Genomic DNA, 15,745 nt, shown 5'->3' with positions numbered 1-15,745 from the left:
CATGCATGGCAATGGAGATTTCAATCTCCTCTGATGCCGCACAGCAGTTCCCGGTGAAGCAGCCCGAATGGTATGTGAGAAATGGAGATGAAGCCAGTTGTGGGTTTTTTTTCCAGTACTGTAAAATATTACAAGGACCTTGCTATGCATCTCTGCTTTCCTCCGTTCTCCTGTATGTTTGGGTGTGGTTTAGTGGGTATGGCTTGTGGCCAGATCTAGATAGAATCTCAAAACACATACAGTGACATAGTGAGGATTATTTTATAGAGGGGTAAACACATCTCTTTTTTCCCCTCCCCTTAGCAGTAAGTTGGTAAAGCCAGTGAATTTTAACAGAGCCCTAAAAAAAAATAAAATAAAAGTGTCTGCCTGTTTCCTAGGTACACCACATTACCCACAGCTAGTCTTACCACTCCCCAAGAAAGTTTGTGCAAGTCCTAAAATAATTTCATCCCACTGGCCCACAAATATACCCATTTGGTAAGCCTTATATAGAGTAATTATTGTTTAACATGGCACCACAGCTAGGTCAGGGTTTATTTTGGGTTCTGTGTTATAAAAAGCTGTTTGTAAAAAAATTACTCTGTTTGCCGATCTGTCATTTTGAACAAATGGGTCTAGAAACTTGTTAGTTGACTTTGTTGTTGTTTGTTTTGCCTTAAGAGTCCGCATTCATCAAAGTGCTGGCATCAGTGCTAAAGCCATCTAGTCATCGCAGCCTAGCGTATTTAGACGTGTCTGCACTTTAATTATAAAAATGTAACTGGTAGGTAGCCAGGTGCTGTGGGACTATTGACCTATGTTGATGGGAGACACGTGTTTGGAAGAGGGGGTTAAAACTTAACAACCACAAATGTAAGAAACTGAATATCATGGGCAGGTAATAGGTGACCTTTGAGGAGGAAGTTAAGCTAAGAATCTTACCTGCTTCACTTTTCACTGTTTTCCAAATGGCACTTAGCACTTTAAATGCTCAAAGCGAAGCATGGCTGTTAGGCAACTAATTCTCACAACTGCTTTGTAAGCTAGGCAAATGTATTAGTCCTGTTTTTCAAATGGAGAAATTGAGGCAGAAAGAGGTAAGTGGATTGCCCCAGGCCACATGGGTGAGTTAGCTTGGATTAGAACAAAGTTGCTTCTGGCTCCTAGCCTTATGCTCATTTCTCCAGACCGTGCTGCTTCTGATAGCAAAGTTCTTTCTAATTTTAATAATTGGTTGTACAAACTACCATGTGTATGTATAACAATTGCTTTGCCCATTTCTGAAATGCAGCTACCTCGGGGGTGGGAAATAGCTGCTGTTTAATGGTGCGTAGCAAAACTTTGCAATATTTTAGAACAGGATTGGAAGAATATTGCAGTCAGTAATTCAGTTATGTTATTACTCAAGTTGGAACTTGGCCAAGACATCAAAATTAACACCACATACTCCTACAAAGATGGTCATAGCATCCTTAATGATCACAAAGGAGGCAAGTGTTATCTAGGAGTTAGAGGAAGGATCTCTGAGTTAGGACTCAGATTTAGTTCTTAATTTTCCCAGTGTCTCATTGCATGACTCGGAGGAATTCTTCTCACCTTTCTGTGCCTCAGTTTTACCCATAAAATGGAGTTAGTAATACTCATTTACTTTGAATGGGGCAGGTTAGGGGCTAAATGAATGTTTGTAAAGCCTTTAATGACTTAGAGAAACAAGTGTAACAGTATTATTACAAGTCGTGTGGATCTTGGCTTTATTAATGGGACACCTCTGTACGTGGTGCTCGTGCAAAGAAGGCTGGGACCAAATGGAGGAACCGAATGTAGATAGAGTTCACTGTTATCTGTGGGGAAATTATCCAAGGCACACATCGCAGTTGCGTCCACACACATAAAATGACACATTCTTTGCTCCAGAGAACGTACAGTCTAAGATAGATAAATATACAGCAGATCGACATGTTTGCTGGACAGGTACATAGTTGTATTGGGGAGTTTTTCTAAGTTCTAGGTGCTGTTTTCTCTTCTGTTTATGGGACGTTTCATTGTGTAACTCCTTAACTTTTAAGAGGAGCTACCATTTTAAGAAGATTTTAAAGGTTTTTACCCACACGAATATGCTCCATAGAGCCTCTGAGTTTCCAAATTATTGATTAAGGCGGGAGTTGGTTGTTTTGTATCAGGACGGGTGAAGTGGTTGGAACAAAATAGGAACCAGACCAAACCTCCCTCTAAAATTTAAACCAAACTTGTTTGTGAGGCTTTTGTTTTCACAACGGTGTCTGAATTTCTTTTCATTGACCAAGAATACCAAAAGAAAAGCCTTTGCACATGGTACTTCAGGCGTCACGGGAAGCAGGTTGTGTTGTGATATACGGATTCATGGAAAACAAAGATGGATACAGATTATCGCTCAGCTTGAATTCTAACTTTGCCTCCTTTGTTTATCACAGACCACACCCTGCATGACACTCTGCACAGCCCATAGAGACATCTAGTGGCTGAATAATACCCTGCAAGTAAACAGATAGAAGAAGAAGCTGAAGTTGAAGAGAGCTGCTTCTCCTGGTGTTTCCAGTCTGAAGGGAGGGGATATTTTATTTCCTTCTCTATATTTTCTGCCATGTCATGCCCCAATCCAGGTTTTCCTCTGCATGCACTCTGAGCCGTCTTCCCTCTGAATCTTGACCTGCAGAGGAGTGAGGAGAAAACAGTTTTTCACGCTGATCTATTTTTGTTGATGTAGATCACTGCTGTTCAGAGTTGGCTGTGAAGAGGGGCAGGCTCAAGACCACTCTGCCTTCCTTTGCTTGAGGAACGCAGCTACCGCACTAGCACAGGACTGGCCTGGGGAACACAGCAGAAAACAATTTTCAAGGTAAGGAAACAACATTTCCAACTTGTGCAGTAAAATGAGCTGCAGCAGAATAAGGTTTAACCTGTCATAATGCTGGCCATAGCAGCACAGGCAATAAACCTCACAGTCTCCTTATTCACCACCCCAACAGTTGAGATCTGTTGGGATAGTTTTCATAAAGACTATGCTTGTCTATAGTATCTCTGTTGATGGCATATCTAATGGACCCATCATGGTTAGATCTCAGCACGAACAATGTCTCAGAGACCCCAGATGTGGACTCTGTAGAGTTTCAGGGTCAGGATGTTCTCAGTAAGAGGGCCTCCACTCCTGAATTTGCTTGCCACATTGGTCCGACAAAGCTTGAGTTGGTTGATTTGCAAGGCATGCCTACACATCCTGTATATTCTTAAATAAATGGCTGGAGTAAGCCAGGCTTTTGATTAGGAGCTCTTATTTGTATGGGCTATTGTCATCTTGGCCGTTTCTAATTTGAGGTTTTACTGCTCTGTAATTGCACACAGAGAGCATAATGGACACCTGTTTTACAGGATTAAAAAAAGAGAGATTTTCTTTGTCCATTAATTTTCTTTCTTTGACATCTTCTATACCAGTCCCAGTGTTTGGCTGGGAGGAAACAGAACCCAAGCATTTGAAGTGGCACTGAGGATCAAAGAGGAAATAGGAAAATTTCTCTCTCTCTTAAGCTCCTTTCTTTGTGTTTTTCTGCAACCAATCTTGGCTATAATTCCTCCCAATCAAGCTTCTGGACAATGTGAGGGAAGCTTGCTACTTGTCCTTTAAATAGCTACATAAATGTGCATTAGGATATGTCTACACTACAATAAAATACCCACGGCTGGCCTGGGTCAGCTAACTCAGGTTTGCAGGGCGTGGGCTGTGGGGCTGTAAAATTGCTGTGTAGACATTTGGGCTCAGGCTGGAGCCCGAGCTGTGGGACCCCACGAGGAGGTAGGGTTGCAGTACCCAAGCCCTGTGAGCCCAAATCAGCTGACCCGGGCCTGCCGCAGGTGTTTTTATTGAAGTGTCGCTGTACTCTTAAGGACTACTTCTAGAGATTAGAGAGGAGTTCGGTCTCCGTGTTCCTCCAGTCACAGGCTCCTCTGCTGGGCAGTTGGCTGCCAGTGGTGATCTTGATGATCAGTTTTAAAGCTGTGTAAAATATCTGACTCTTTGTTTTGCTTCTTCATATCACATGAAATGTGCACAATGCATGCTCTCAATGCGGAGCCACCTTTGGTCAAAATTGGCTTTTTTATGGAAAACCTTTGCAAACTGGTGGTCTTCTGCTCACCTCCACTGGGGTCCTATTTCACATTTCACCCTGGTCTTCAAGGGCATCAGATGGCCACTCCCTCTCTGGCATGCTCTTCTGCCCGGGAAAGGTCTTCTGTTGAGGCAGGAGGGGACCACCCTACAAATAATGCAGCAAGAGCTGGGAACACTCCAAGTGAGCTCCGTCCCTGAAGCATGCTAGGGATAAAGCACCATCTTTGCTGTAGCTCAGTAGAGCATTGATGGCCTTGTTTAGAGCCAGGAGCATTTTCCCACTGCATTGTGGGACACATGTGAGCTACCTGCCCACCCTAAACGAGCCTCACGAGGACTGGACGAGGCAGAGGAACATATCAAACAATCCCCTAAAGAGCCTTCTGAGGAGAACATATGACATGCTACTGAAGCAATGGAAAACTACATTCCCTCCGCCCCCATGCACCGCTTCCATCTTATTACCTGAATCTTCTACCCCAGGGAATATCTGACCAAATTTAGCTCAGTAGATTAAATAGGCTGCTAGCAAGCAACAGTGTTGGATGTGTCCAGACATAATGCCCATCCCACAAGGCGTGGTGTGTCCTTGACTCCTGTTGACTTGTGTGGAAGTTGAGGCTCTTAGCATCCTGCAGGATCAGAGCCCTGATTCCAGGTTTTAGGTGCTGTGGTGACTGGGGAGAAGGACGACTTTTCAGTTACAGCCGCCTACTGCGTTGCTCTGATATCTAATGCTGCCATCTGAAAACCTCTACAAGCACAGCCAATATGGCTGTATGGCAGCAGCCAGTGCTCCAACTTGTAGGATAATACAGAGCTTATCTGCATGCAGAGACATAGACGGCAAGAGATTTAATGCAAATGTAGCATCTAGCAGCCTCAGTGCCTTCTTGCAAACTATTGATTAGATGTCTGATTTACTTTCCCTTGATAATAGACCATAGGAATAAGCCAATAGAAGGAGGAGGAAGAAAACCTGTCATGATCATTCGATGCAGCTGGCGAGCCAGTGGAGAGACAAAGCCATCTGATTGGGTTAGAATAAAGCTAGGGTTGGGGGAACTGTCTTAGCAACAGCAGAAAACTACTCCCCCCTTCTGTGCCCACTGTACAGCCACAATGGAAAGTTCCTGATTATATTCCTTGATGCTTTTGTTTCACTACAGCCCTATTTGAGCATGACTGGTTTGGTTCAGTGTATGTCTGTTTACCTGGTCACTCCATGGTCCTTTAGAAAGAATGAAAGGGTTTCTGTTTTCCTGACCAGTCTTATTAAAACCCAGTATTGATCTCCCCAGGTAAAATAATACACCATTATTGTAATTTCCTTCGTTTTGAAATCCCTCCGTGTGGGCATCTCCGGCTAAAAATGAAGGTGTTTTTTTTGTCTTTTGGGGTTTCCAGTATCTTACTGTGGATGCATTTCCAAAGCAGATGAAACAGTGCAAAACTGTCACCACCAGTTTGATTTGATTTTTATGGTACAATATTACATTCTAAGGGAGACAGCCAGTTCTTGTGGTTAGAGCTGGAAACCCGGGTTATTATGCGCAGCTCTGCCAAGGACTTGCTGTGGGAACGTGGGCAAATCACTTCACCTTTCCAGGTCTCATTTTCTCCAGACTCCATCTGGCTCTATCCTGCAGCTAACACAATCCACACCAGCCTGCACCATGGCTGGTGCTTATGTCCTAGTCTTAGAGTTTAATGTTCGCAAAATGTGTTGAGATCCTAAAATGAAAGATACCTGCTCTGCCAGGTGAATGCCACTGAATAACATTGAGATCCCATAGTAAGGACACTCCTTTATTGCTGGATAGGTGAAATCTTCAGTTTCCTGTACTGCAAGTACACAATTTGGGGAGCCAGCAGGGTCTAGTTGCTAGGTCACTGGCCTGGGAATAAGGAGAAAAGAGTTCTAATCTCAGCACGACCACTAACCTGTGTGATCTTAGACAACTCACTTCAACTCCTCACACCTATTTTCTCTTCAGTCTTTTGCCTGCCTGATACTTAAGGCAGGGGCCGTTGTTATTGTGACATGTACATACAGCCCCTAGCACAATGGGTCCTGATCGGATGCATGGCTGCTGGGCACTACCCTGAGATAATAATGAGGTGTTAGCAGTGGCCTTTTTTTTTTTTTTGGCTAAATCAAGTGAAAATGCAAAGGGGAATTTAAAAAAAAAAGTTGAGACTGGAGATAAGTTGAATGTTTATTGGAAACCAAACTTAGGCATTTTGAGTCCTCTCTAGAGATGACCTTCATTGTTCTCTTCTCACCTGCTGCCGTGTTCAGCTCATAAGCATTCACACTTTTATCTCACTATTTTTATGCTGATAATAGGCATAGATTTTGTTAGTCCTGCATCTGTTGAGATGGCGGGTACGATAATAGAAGCACCGCCGGGACCAATATATATTGGTCTTGTCTTAGGAGCGTGTCCAATAATGTCTAGGTCAGGGAGCCTTTAACTGCAGAGTCAGGGAATTTAGTCAGCTGTCATCACTCCTTAATTAAAAATAGCAGAGACTCACTTGCATTCCATTGCTGTGTGTTAACTCATTTGTCATCTGTCCTCTTCTCACCAACCGACCACCCCCTCACCGTGAAAAAAGAGATGATGTGCACAAGCTTAGCAGGTACAAAGACTATGTGGCAGGTTTTAAAAGAGAGCACATTTAAGAAAGAAAATACTTTTTCATTCAACACATAATTAACCTGTGGAACTCATTGCTGTGAGATGCTATTGAGACCAAGAGGATAGCAGAAATAAAAGGAGGATTGGAACTCTATAATTATGTGGGATTCCACTTTCATGTTTCAGGGCATAAGCCAAACAATAACAGCCTGGGGTTAGGAATAAACTTTTCTAATGGGAAAATTAACCCATAATTTTCCACTATGGGGTTTCTTGCTCCTTCCTCTGAAGCAATGGATCCTGTGCTGTCAGAGACAGACTGGACTGTCAGTTTGGTCCAGTCAGGCTGTTCCTGTGTTCCTATATACATAACCGATTGAATTCCTCACTTCCCACTAAATGGAATTGTACAATCTCTCTGCTTGCTATCACCTTGCAGTAGGTTTCACTAATTTCATTGTGAAATTCCTGAGGGATCAGTGAGATGGAAGGTTACACAAAGGTCCAGAAGCTGCAGGGAGAGATAAATAGTGTGTTGTAGTATATTTATTGAATGAAAATGCAGCCCCCTTCCCTCTTCCCCACCAAAAAAAAAGGTGTGGCGGGGGGATACATTGCCTGATGGAGATGTCTTTTAACACTTGGAGACAAGGAACAGATCTGGCAGTGGGGAGAATGTTTCTGGTTGCTGCTACTACAAATAAATCACGGTGGAATTACATGATTCTGATCATACTTACACCAAAGTCCATTAATTTCAATGAAATTACTCCTGGTATGCACCAGTATAAGTGAAAAGAGAATCATGCCCAATATGTATCTGACCTGTTACCTACGTCCACAGAAATGTATGTGCAGGTCCATTTGATTGATGTGGGGCCACATTCAATCCCTGGTGTAATTTCACTAAAGTCAATCATAACATTGGGGTGAATTTGGCCATTTGTGTTCAATTATTATTATTTAGAACATTTAATATGGTTGTGCCTAGGGACTCTCCAAGAACAGGGCCCTGTTGTGCAAGGCACTGTACAAATGCAGAGAAGTAGATAGGCCTTTCCCCAAAAACACATGAACAAGAAGTAATGTAACAGTTTAGTAACTTAATGTCACCCAGTGGGTCAGTAGCTAAACTCGACTGGTTTCCACTCTGGGTATTTTAAAAGAATTTAGGTGCATTGAATTTTAATAGGATCTGGGCGTCTTACTGCTGTAGCTTCTTTTGAAAATCACAGCCTCAACTACTTTGTAATCCAAGCAGGTATTGTGACATGGATTTATAGCTATTTGTGTTACTGCTCACTGAAACCTTTGACCAGTCAGACATGTAGAGATCACTTTCAGTTGAAACCACTTGTCAGCTAATGTATCCCAAGAAGGGTTGCCACTTGTGGCTGCTAAAACAGAGCAGGCATGATGCACACAGCTCACCAGTTGTCTGGAATCTATTCTCAGCCTTTCCTGCCATTGTAAGGACAGCACTCAGCTGCTACATGGAGGACCTCTCCTAAAATACTTTCCGTAAAGAAATAGACTGAAACACAGTGCGTATGACAAGAACTAACATTATTCTAACTCCTCCAGAGTTTTCCCAGGAAGCTTTCCTTTGACCCTCAGAGTGGAGGCCTGATATTGTGAAAGTGAAACCGCTCCGTCCAGGCTCATATCATTCATGCACAACCCCAGCCCACTATCCATCTGTTCTATGAGTAAACCGAGGGCTATTTTCCAGGGCTGTCAGTCCATCAGCCCAAATCTGCAAGCTGCAATAAATCCATGTGGTGCAAACAGCAGGCACAACTATCTCTGTATTCCCCATTCTGCAAGGATAGCAGGATTAGAAGAACCATTGTCCTTTGGCTTCGTAAAAGTCGGATTCTAATACTTGAGCTGGAGAAGGCCAACTTTAGCCAATAGCAGGGGCAGGTTTCATAATCTCTCTGTGGCCTAGCTGTTAGATTGGGACATTGCTCGCTCATGCACACAAAGCTAGCATGTTACAAAGCCCTCTTTGCATGGAACTACCATTGACTTCACTGGGAGGTTCATGTGCAGACCAGTGACAAAATTAGGATACTTGGTGCCCTTCCTGGCAGTGGTATGATTCCTTTACAGTGGAAATGCATGCACAGCCTGGAAATGGAGCCCCCAATTCATCGAAAGCTTCTCTAAATTGTATAAATCTTTGGCGCGAATCTGGCCCAGTGCTTAATTTGTGCCAGGGCTGAGCCCTGGCACCTGTAGGCATGGCAGTTCATAGCCCTGGCACCTCTGGGCTTGCCATGTCAGTTATGAATATAAAAAAATTGCTTGAGCCCCAGCACCTTTTTCATGACAAATTAAGCATTGATCTGGTCCCCCATTCAAAGAAACACGGAAGAATTAATAGAACAGGAATTCTCAACCTTTCTCTTTCTGAGCCCCCCCAACATGCTATAAAAACTCCAGGCCCATCTGTGCCACAACAGCTGGTTTTCTGCATATAAAAGCCAGGGCCGGCATTAGGGAGCAGCAAGCCGGGAAATTGCCTGGGGCCCCACGCCACAGGAGCCCCCGCAAAGCTAAGTTGCTCAGGCTTCGGCTTCAGCCTAGGGCTCGGGGCCCCGGGCTTCAATCCCGTGTGGTGGGGCTTCAGCTTTCTGTCCCGGGCCCCAGCAAGTCTAATGCCCACCTTGCTTGGCGAACCCCCCAAAACCTGCGCGCAGCCCTGCCCGGGGCCCCTTGTTGAGAACCACTGTAATAGAGGAACCAGGGGAAGCTAACTGGTTTTGACCGAGTTTTGCTTTGAGATTTTAGGTTCTTTCAAAGAGATCTTCAAGGTGTGCTAATCCAGGGAGATTGAAATTTCAAGTCAAGGTTCACATGGACCCCTAGGAAGCAAAGTCATCCAGTTTGGGGCAGATCCAGGACAAATTTATGTTAATCGGTTGAGAGGGGTAGAGAACTATGAAAACATTTCAGAACCTCAAAAAAGCTTAGTTCAAGTTTGGTTCTAGAGTGATTCCAAACGTCATCTGAGGGTCTCAAAGCGCTTTATAAAGGTTAAGCCTCATAATGTCCTTGTGAGGTAGGTTAATCCCATTTTACCGATGTGGTAATTGAAGCACAGAGAGGTTAAATCCAACATTTTTTAGTTTCTACTAATTTTGGGTATCCAATCTGAGAAATTAATTTTTCAGTGGTTCTTATCCCTGCTTTTCCCATTGACTTCAGTTGGAGCTAGAGGTCTCCACACTTCTGATAATCATTTCCTAGATGTCTCATGTTGGACATCCAGTGGACAGTAAAGAAGCTGAAGTGACGTGTCTATGGTGTCACGGAGAATCTGTGGCAACGTTAGGACTAGTACTCATGTCTCCTGATTCCAAGTCGCCTGCTTTAACCCCTAGATCACACTTCCTGTTTGATCCAATGTCGATCTTAAAGAAAATCTGTCAGTTAATAGTTCTCCACTGCTGGTCATTCTTAAAACTAGAAAATAACACTCCTGCAATCTTTCTCCACTGTATCGAAGTCTTCGTCTCCTCTCTAGAAACCCTAGAGGCTTCTTATCTTCATGTCAGTGGAGACATTTTCAGACTGCACCAAACTTTTTTCAGACTAATTAAGCTCTGATGACTTCAGCTGTATTTGCAGCTCCTGATTAAGGCCATGATACTAATTAAACTCTTAAATGATTAAAAATGCAAATAGTCAGACCTGTGTTCAGCAGCAGGTTTCCATTTTCAAGCTTCGGGACAGCAGAGTGACTATGTGGCAGAGTCTCTAGTGGAAACAGTCTTTTTTTAAAACAATTTAGCTACATTCCACTTCGTGCAGAAGTAACATTGGCTGCTGGGGTAAACGTCTCATCTGTCTCACAGCTAAAGAAGAAGGTTTGATTAAAACACAACCCCTCACCACCACCTTGCCTATTAGTGCCCTAGCTGTGACAGTCTCAGCAGAGAGGCCGAGAAACCAAATGAGACATGGGCATTGAATTACCCTCTTGACTCCATAGGCTGATCTTGCTCCCATAGAAGTCAGTTGCAAAACTCTCAGTGGGTGGAAACTACTCCTGTGCAGAGGGCATAAGTGGGATTCAAGAGGAGCATAGGCCCTGTATACAGAAGTGCATTAAACACAATGGCTGTACAATTGGGTGGGCCTTAGGAGAGGTCCCATTAGGTCAGGATTGAGCCTTATTGGCTAGGTGGTGTGAGAGACGCTTTCACTGCCGCTGCCAGTGCCATATCTGGACCACAGAGAAGGCTTTCCTCTCAAGGGCTGAAAATTCAAGACATTTCATTGACGTCATGAACCTAGGAGCCTAGGGATTTCCATACTGGATCAGCAGAGGGGTTTCTGTACTCAAGTATCCTGTCTCCACCAGTGATCAGTACCTGATCCTTCAGAGGAAAATGTGAGAACCCTGCAACAGGCAGTTAGAATTGTAATGTGCCCAGAGGGAAAGTTTCTTCATAATTCCTGTTAGTTAGATTCATAGTAAAAGAAATAAATGAAAAAACAAATGGGAGGACCCCATATGGATGTAGCTAGTGCTGGTCACATCGAATGAGCCAGATCCTCAGTAGGCAAAAATTGGCATCTATCACTTGGAGTTGCATCAATTTATAATAGCTGAGGACGTGGCCCCGTTAACTCCAATGGATGATGCTGATTTCCACTCGCTGAGGATCTGGCCTATTATCTCGAACTGATTCCAGTTGAATAGTTCTGGTGATGTTAAATTGTGTCTCTGTCATTTAGGTGATGATCTTTTTTTTTGTTTGTTTGTTTTAAATAGGCTAAAACAAAAGAGTAAGAGGTAAGTACTCCACATACAAATGGTAGATTTTATCCACCCAGTGACAGTGGGATGCAGGTGTTTCACAGCCGGCACAAGTTAACAAGGACAGACGTGTTGGCCAAATACCAAAATGATAAAATTGTCCAGAGAGGAAAAATAAAAGAAAATCACAAGAGTTATTCCATGCTGAGGTTTTGTTCTTTTGTGTCTCCTGAAGTGAACACATCGGTCAGTAATCAAAGGTTTGAAAAGTCATTTGACCCCTCTGGCGTGCCCTCTGAATTAGAACGCAAACCATCTGCACCCCACACCACAGCTCTCCTTAAAGGCTGCAGGTCTGATTCTGATCACTGTTATACCAGTGTAAATCCAGAGTAACTCCCTTGGAATTAATGGAGTCACTCTGGATTTCAGATTCTGGCCTGCTGGATATCTCTATGCCAGAATAACATTTGGAGTCTTGCCCTTTTACAGTGTATCGCCATATTAATGGGCTTCTCTTCTCCAGAGCTGATGAGAAATCTCAGAGGATTGTCTCATTTTAATCAATCCCGCTCGGCCAAAATTTGCACTCAAAGGAAATAGAAGCTATGAAGACAAGGCAGCCCAGTTGCTGTTCTGCAGCCTCCCATCATCATTCACTTCAGGGCCAGGTCTGTGGTGCCAGTCCCAGATGCCACAATAAATCCAATGCTTTGTCTAGACATTGTAATGCTGATGGCAAGTCAGCGAGAGGAAGGAGGTGCCATGTCTGTACAGAAATATCATGCCCATCCTGACTGCTTTGCAGATGGCGCTGCTTTGGAAAGCTCATGTTATGAAGCAACAAATCTCAGATGTTATGTATATGGATGTAAGTGAAATTGCAGCTCCTGAGAAGTGGATGCAGAAGTTTAAAAGAGGAGATGGGCCTGACCCCCTAAGTTTTCATCCAAAACCATGTCCAAGGATTTTGTTCAGCCGATTGTATAGATAGGGGCCCAGACACCATGGTTATGGGTGTGTCCAAAATAGATTAGTTTTAGATTTAATACAGTAGGTCCCAGTCACTAATTCTAGATCGAGGAAAGCATCCAGCATTTGATTCAGGTGCTTTTCTATCCAAGTGATTTTCTTGTATTTTTGGCTGCTTAGGAGAGGAAAGCAATAACTATTGGGTATTTTTTTGTTTCTCTTAGATCTCCCTTGGCAACTGGTTTGACTGGACTTCCACCAGGTGAGAAAAATCATAGAGGCAAAGTTAGATTCAGAGGTATTTACCATGCATCACGTTGCCACATTTGAGGGTTCAATTCTATTCCTGCTGAAGCCACAGGGAATTTTGCCATTAACTTCAGCAGGAACTGAATCAGGCCCTAAAAATGTATTTAATAGGTAATGAACATTTTTCCTAGATAATTTACCAAATGTCATTTGAATTTAAAATGAATTGTACTGTACTGGTACTTGGTTCAATGTTTTAAAATGTGCATTTACATTGAAGCTGATGTCAAACCAAAAATGTAAAATGTCTTCCTCTGAGGGTGGAAACTTTGTGGTATATTTTGGTTTCACGTATGAGCCATGGGCAGTTTAGTTTTGCACGATGTTGATGTGAAAGGAGATAAAACTCTTTTTTGCTTTTGCCAGAGTTTCACGTTAGGCCAGATCTTCAACTGGTGTAAATCTGTGTCTCTTTTGACTATGTCCATTTACAGACACTAAGGATCTGGCCCTTTGAATTTGAGGGTTCACTCAAAGCACAGCCCCCAACTCAGGGCTCACAAGCCCCAGGCAGAGCAGAGCTGAAGAAAATATTCACACAAACATCTTCACAGTTAACAAGTTCCGTACAGTTCTAGTAATCAGGCAGAGTTTTAATCTGAGGATTCTGTGGCTTTGATCATTCCTTTAATTGACTTCAATGTGGGTTATGTACGTACAGCTGCTGAGGTGATAAGGTGCCAGTATAAACCTCATGCACTTTACGTTTGTGGCTTATTTTGTAACCAGAAATTCTTAATAAATGTACAGCTTTATAATGTGAATGTTGTATGGAAGTTCCCATTTTCTTTCTCATTCCCATGTGTACACACTTTAAGTATCATAACTGTACATAAATGTGCAAGCATGATATGCCATGAACTCTGTTGCTTAGAAATAAACATGATCTCTACGTATAGTGTTTCAGACTGGCCCAAACACTGCAGACCTTAATCCCTTTGAAATGTGAGTAAGGATTGAATAAAAACTGTGTAAGGGCCACAGAATTTGGCATAAGCTTGTGAATTAGAAACACCGTTTCTCCCTACCATTTAAGAACCTAAGGCTCTGATCAGCGGTCAAAGATCTTGCAATATAGTTAGGACTGGTCTGTGAGTTGGAGTACACATCCCCACTTAACACTTCTCATAGACTGTTTGCTCTTTGTGCTTCATTTCAACATCTTGAAAATTGCAAACAGCATTACCAAAATAATTTGTTCATTGCCATTCACAGGCATACTGCTTCTGAGACAAGAACCCTGCCATATAAATGAATTCAATTTCCAGTGACCAACTGGAAGCTCCACAGTACCACGGAAGTAGCTGTTCTAGTGATGTTTGCAGGCATGACTAGGAGAGGAGATGCCAAAAAACTGATGAGAGACCTTGTTCTTGTTCTGGCCTCGCAAGTTGCACATCAAGGTGAGGAAGAATATGTGTGGAGAGTAGGCATGGATGCAGGTCCCTTTAAGTACTAAAAGTAGCCTTCTATATGGAGCAGTGTCTCAAGATCCCTGTATGCCCACCCCCTTCCTTGCTAGTGTGCAGAGAATGGTTAAAAGGGGGATGTGGAATGGGTGAAGACATAGGCTTAACTGTGATATTCACCATGTTTGGTGGTGGTGTTAGTATTATTAGTTGTATTGGAGTAGCAACTAGAGGCCCAAATTATTATTTGTTGTTATTATTTAGTGTTTGTATTTCAGTAGCCGGTCTGTTCCCCGACCATAGACTAGGATCCCATTATGCTAGGCGCTGCACAGACAAAGAACAAATAGCTGGCCCCTACCCCAAAGACCTTACAATGTAAGTATAAGACAAGAGACGACGGATGGAGACAGACAGGGGAGTGCAAGGAAACAGTGAGATAAGGTTGGTGAGCCTGGGCTGTATTGTGCAGGGTGTGGTACATACACCTAACAATATGATGGTCCTTGCCCCAAGGAGTTTACAATCCAAGCCACAGCAGGTGGAAGGGAGGACAAGGAGACAATGAAACAGTTAAGATCACCACAGCAAGCAGCAGTCACAGCATACCAGCTGCCTAACCTGTCAAGAGTGTAGTAGGCAACACAACAGATGGCGAGGATTGAAGGAGAAATTCGAAGGAGGGTGGAGTAGTAGCCTTGTATGTTCTTCTCTTAGGATTTACTTCTGCTCCTAGGCAGCACTCGCATTAATGCTAAGCTGGATTCCCCTGCCCTCAGCTCTGCTTGTCACATGGTATATGTGCAATGCTCTATACCAGTCGTTCTTAACCTTTACTGCAGCCTGCACCCCTTTGGTTCTCAAAATACGTTCTTGCGCCCCTTATCAAAAATCATTGAAGTAGGTCAGTTCTTTAAACCTAGATATATTTTTTGTCTATATATTACCGTAATTATTAAAAATGTATAATGTTAATAAATACATAGGTTTGATGAAACAAAGTAGTTGTACTTACATGCCTGTGCTTAATTTGTGTTTTCGATGATTTACCTTCTAAATAAACCTGGCATGTCTCACCCCACCAGAAAGGGCATCTCGCACCCCCAGGGGGTGAGTGCACCCCAGGTTAAGAACCACTGCTTTATATCCATCTGCAGGATCGAGCCCCAAGTGCTGGAATGGAGTTTATAAATTAAAGGGCCAGATCCTCAACTAGGGTGACCAGACAGCAAATGTGAAAAACCAGGACGGGGGTGGGGGGTAATAGGAGCCTATATAAGAAAAAGACCCCAAAATCGGGATTGTCCCTATAATATCGGGACATCTGGTCACCCTGTCCCCAGCTGCTGTGATTCAGTGGAGCTGCAGTGAAGACAACAGAACAGTGCTGGTTTACACCCACTGCGGATCAGCCCTATTGTCTTTCAGATGTAGCCTTTTCTGCCTGCCTCTGTCAAAGGCCAGCAAGTGTCTTCCCAGGAACCAATGTGCTGTTTTCTGCCGTGCTCCTGAG

General features: G+C 43.3%; 1 long non-coding RNA gene across 1 annotated transcript in view; it reads left to right on the top strand.

The window, feature by feature from the left end:
- The window catches only part of LOC120375502, a 251,891-nt gene extending 236,784 nt beyond the window's left edge, over positions 1-15,107 (top strand). Inside the window, exons 8-11 of the long non-coding RNA XR_005586586.1 lie at positions 2,433-2,857; positions 11,558-11,578; positions 12,739-12,776; positions 14,039-15,107. This is a non-coding gene — a long non-coding RNA (uncharacterized LOC120375502). The remainder of the gene's footprint in view (positions 1-2,432; positions 2,858-11,557; positions 11,579-12,738; positions 12,777-14,038) is intronic.
- Positions 15,108-15,745: the final 638 nt, after the last annotated feature.

Source organism: Mauremys reevesii, linkage group 12 (assembly GCF_016161935.1).
Source record: "Mauremys reevesii isolate NIE-2019 linkage group 12, ASM1616193v1, whole genome shotgun sequence".
Lineage (NCBI taxonomy): Eukaryota > Metazoa > Chordata > Testudines > Geoemydidae > Mauremys > Mauremys reevesii.
This window is presented reverse-complemented; position numbering and strand designations above follow the sequence as displayed.